Below are 5,135 nucleotides of genomic sequence, written 5' to 3' on the forward strand. Positions count from 1 at the left end.
TGTGTTATTTGTGATTGTGATTGCATTGTGAATTGATAAATATGTAACATTAGTTGGTGAATTGATATGTTTTAACATGAGTTTAATTTTCTAGCTGAAAGTGGGAAGGAAGAGCTTTATAAAATAGTCGGGGTTAGGAACCCCGACCATTTTGTGCACGTACACAAAATGGTCAGGGTTCCCAACCCCGACCATTTTGCCTTAGCCAACTCTCGCCTCTTTTGAAGCAAAAGTCTCTGCTAAATGGTCGGGGTTGGGAACCCCGACCATTTTAAAATAGAGCTTTAAAATTGGTCAGAGTTTCCAACCCCGACCAATTAGACAGTGTGCTAAATTAGTCGAGATTGACAACACTGACAAATTTAGGCTATATATTACCCACGACCTTCTAAATAGCTAGGTTGGCAACCCCGACTATTTAGGAACCGAATTAAAAAAATCATCCTACTTCGTGGCCACGAAGTGAGTCAATTTTAGTAAATAAAACGAGAGGTGATCAGTTTTTTTAAAAAAAGTCGGAGTGTGTTTAATTCGAAAATTTCTTCTTCCAAATTAACTTCCCCAAAAAACCGTCGCTTTCTTTTCCCCTTCGTCGGTCGCTGCTTTCTTTTCCCCTTCACCGATCTCTGTTGCTTTCTTTTCCCCTTCCCCAAAAACCCGCTTCTCTTTTTCCTGCGTCCGATCTCCGTAGAAGCCGCTGATTTCGTTTCCCCCTTCACCAATCTTCAGGAAGGATCATCTAGTCGGCATCCTCAAGCGAATAACGGACGCATCCCCTTCGCCGATCTTTAGGAAGCCCAATTTTCAAGCCAAGGAGGAATGATCATCTAGTCGGCATACTCAGGTACTTTATCAATCTTTGAATATTTTTTCTTTTTATTTTTTTTAAAGGAATCAACTTAATTTTTATTTGCTAAAAGTTTGATATAGTTTAGAATTATTAGAATTTTTAATTCGATTGTTAATTTTTTATTTTTTTATTTTTATACAGGAAGAATTTAAAGTTCATCATCCGACTCCTAGCAGTAAGTCATTTTGGATTTGTATTGAAAATAGCAAAATTTTTAGAAGATTGAACGACTCTCCAGCTAGATGATCCGAGTCTTTCAGAAGATTAAGAACAACAGGAAGATGACAGAGGAATCCATGTTTTTATATTATTGGGGACGTAAAATTATTTTTAAGGCAGATGCTGCTAGGAGTTTTGCTTAATTAGCAGAAATTGGCTGTACAAAATTTCTGAAGTATTGGTTTTTTTATTTATTCTCTTGGGATAAACAAACAGGGACAGAGTATTTGTATATTTGTATCCAATTTAAAAGTTTATCCCCTCATGGAGTTCTCTTGGGACAAAACAAGTATGCATCTTACGTGATTTTCTCATATATTAATTGGATGCATGAATAAAGAGGCATCATCTTGTTTTGCATTGTAATTTGTTGTCAGCCGAATATGTATTTTCACCGTGTCTCTTACATTGGATGCTAAGATAAACATTGGTTACAAAGTAAGCGGTCCAATACATGTGTTGCTTGTGTTGCGCGTCTTTGCGGAAGCATGCTCGCACACCGAACGAGTCCGTAAGCCACGGGAGACGATTAACAAACTAAACACGAGCACAATCCAAACAAATACGATAAATCAATCTTAAACACAGAGATATACGTGGTTCGACAATTTGTCTGCGTCCACGCGGAGGGGATAGGGAGATTTCACTATATCGAGGAGAGTACAAAAGGGTTACAATCATTCAAACACTCGAACAAACCCTAACCAATGATCTCTCAATCCAGGCCCAAACCTAACAGGCGGTCAACCGTACTTGACGCCGCGGTCAATCGGACAGAACGTCCAAAACTCAGGAAACCAATTATAAGGTCTACGATCGACCGCACTTGATGTTGCGGTCGACCGGACAAAGATCCTGAAACTACCATGTACTCGTGCACGTTTCTGGTCGACCTCACCCTTGGTCGCGGTCAACCGGACAGAACCAAACTGAATGTTGCTGTTTTCTCTTCAATTCTCTATCTCGGTGAAGTTTTCCCAAAACCGATCCGACACCAATACCAACCAAACATCCCACTTGTTGCACCCGGTACAAAGTGGAATAAATCTACGACAACGAACTCAATCCACAACAAGTCGAGAACCCAAATGAGAATGCGAACAAATTCTAAAAAATATCGGTATCAACTCATCAAACCGGCAACATCAAAATGACTGCCTACGTATCCCCTCTCCCAAGGGATCCAGCTGTCCGTAGTTCATCCAAATGACCGTCAACAGCCTCAACAATCACAAATATGCACTAAGTTTCGATAATGATCAAACTTGTTGCTCGAAACCACATTTGTGAACATATCCGCCGGATTATCCTTCGTGTGGACCTTCACAATTTTCATATCGCCATCTTTAAGAACATCTCGAACGAAGTGATAATGAACATCAATGTACTTCGTCCTAGCATAAAAAACCTGATTCTTCGCCAAATAGATTGTACTCATACTATCACAATAAAGAGTGATGGACCGCTATGATATACCAAGTTCCTCCAAAAGTTCCTAAAGCCAAATAGCCTCATTGACAGCCTTCGTAATCGCCATATACTCTGCCTCCATCGTCGACAAAGCCACCATAGACTGTAAGGTGTATCTCTAATACACCGGCGTACGGGTCAAAGTAAACACATATCCCGTCGTAGACCGACACTTATCCAAATCACCACCATAATCTGAATCAACATAGTTAATGCACAACTGCCCGCTCAAAAAATAAACCAATATTGAGAGTACCTTGAATGTACCTCGAAATCTATCTCACGGTGTCTCAATGACTCACTCTTGGATCGTGCATGTATCTCAAAACAATGCTCACCGTCTGTGACAAATCCGACCTCATACATACCATCACGTACATCAAGCTACCAATTGCCCTCGCATATGGAGTCTTCGACATCAACTCTCTATTTTCAACTGTCTTAAGTGAAAGGTTACCTGAAAGTTTCAAATGAGCTCCCAAAGGTACACTAACTGGCTTCGTATCCATGCTAACATTAAACCATTGTAGAACCTTCTTCAAATAAGCCACATGTGTTAAACAAATTCTACCCTTCTCTTTGTCTATGCCAATTCCATCCCCAAAATGCGTTTTGCCTCACCCAAATCCTTCATCTCAAACTCCTTTGAAAGTTGTTCCTTCAACTCATCTATAGCAGATTTGAAAATAAAAGCAACCAACATGTTATCGATATAAAGTAATAAATAAATGTACACACCTCCTTTTAACTTGTGATAATACACGTAAGGATCAAACTAGCTCCGAGTGTACGAATGACCGATCATGAAACAATCAAATCGCCTATACTACTATCGAAGAGATTACTTCAAACTGTATAGCAATTTCTTCAACCTACAAACCAACTTTTCCTTCCCCGCAGCTTAGAATCCCAATGGCTGAGTCATATATATATTTTCATTAAGATTACCATGAAGAAATGCTATCTTCAACTAATCTAACTCCAAACCATATTGTGCCACTAAATCTAGCAAAATCCGAATCGAAGAGTGCTTCACCATAGAAGAGAAAACCTTATTATAATCAATACCTTCCTCCTGTACATAGACCTTTACAACCAACCTAGCTTTGGATTTCACTGGAGTGCCTATAATGCCCTCCTTCTTCATGTATACCCACTGGAAACCAATCGGTTTCCGCCCCTTTGGAAGCTCAACAAGCTCACATGTATCGTTCTTATGAAGAGATTCTATCTCCTCCTGCATAGCTACCTGCCATGAATCAGCCTCTGAACTCTACTCAGCCTCTCTGAATGTAGTAGGTACCATTTCATTGATACTCTCCACCGAAAATGCATACACAACTACTGTGTTTGTATACCGTATTAGCATCCGTATGTCTCTCCTCTGTCTCCAAACTGCAAGAGAATCCTGAACCTAAACCGTCGGTCCCTGATCCTGCTCATCTGTACCCGTATCCTCCAAATCATCATCGTGCTCGCCTAGCGTCACCTCAATCGACACTCTAATGGACACGGTACCACCTGGACACTATGAAGCTGCATCAATCTCCACCACCTACGATATCTCCTCTGTTGGGGTGCTCTCCACCTGGTGAGAGCTGAGAAACTTCAAGATAGAAACCTCATCAAAAGTGACGTCTCTACTCAGCACGATCTTTTTATCCACTAGATCTCATAGCTTGTATCTCTTGACGTCACGCTTGAATCCTACAAATATGACATTCCTAGCTCGATATTCCAATTTATCTATTCTCACATGATAAAATGCAGGGCACCCAAATACCTTGAGCTGGTCATAGTCATGTGCTGGCTCTCCCGTCCACATGTCCATAGGGGTCTTCCCCTCAATCGCAGATGAAGGCAGCCTGTTAATGAGGTGGCTCACATATGATAGTGTCTCAGCCTAAAAGATCTTCTCCAAACCACTCTGCGACAATAAGCATTAATCTTTCTTCCAGTCTGCAGTTCCAATCTTCTCTTCCCCTCCACAAATAACTCTAAAACTTCATTCTTATGCTTCATAGTGTACACCCAATAACGCCTAGAATAGTCATCAACAAACGTGATGAACCAATGTCGATCACTAAGTGATGCAGTCTTGGTGTGACCCTAAACATCTGTGTGCATGTAATCTAAGATTCCCCTCGTCCTATAGATGGCTATCCCGAACTTCACATTTGTCTTATTGCTAAGAAGATAATGCTCACAGAACTCAATCTTTTCACTCTTGGCTCCCTTCAATAGCCCCTGCTTGCACTAAGCCTGGAGTGATTTTTCTCCTTTGTGCCCTAACCTGTAGTGCCAAAGTCTACTTATGTCTGTATCTGAAATAGCTAAAGCTACCTGGCTAACCTCGGTGCTCCCCTTCAGATAATACAAGTTTCGACCACGGACTCCCTTCAACACCACCAAATATCCCTTAGTAAACTTTGCTACAATGTCTTCAAAGGTCACCTTGAATCCATTTGCCTCCAAATCTCTAACAGAAATAAGATTCTTTTTCAGCTGAGGAATAAATCTTACCTCTTTCAATTCACAGACTACTCTATCGTCCATCTGAATTCTCATGATACCTATTCTACAAATACTACAGGAT

General features: G+C 40.7%; 1 long non-coding RNA gene across 1 annotated transcript; it reads left to right on the top strand.

Annotated features, from left to right (window-relative positions):
* On the top strand, window positions 499-1,435 carry LOC109820380. The gene is made up of 2 exons (XR_002241830.1): window positions 499-844; window positions 992-1,435. It is a non-coding gene; the product is annotated as an uncharacterized LOC109820380 (long non-coding RNA).

Source organism: Asparagus officinalis, chromosome 8 (genome assembly GCF_001876935.1).
Source record: "Asparagus officinalis chromosome 8, Aspof.V1, whole genome shotgun sequence".
Lineage (NCBI taxonomy): Eukaryota > Viridiplantae > Streptophyta > Magnoliopsida > Asparagales > Asparagaceae > Asparagus > Asparagus officinalis.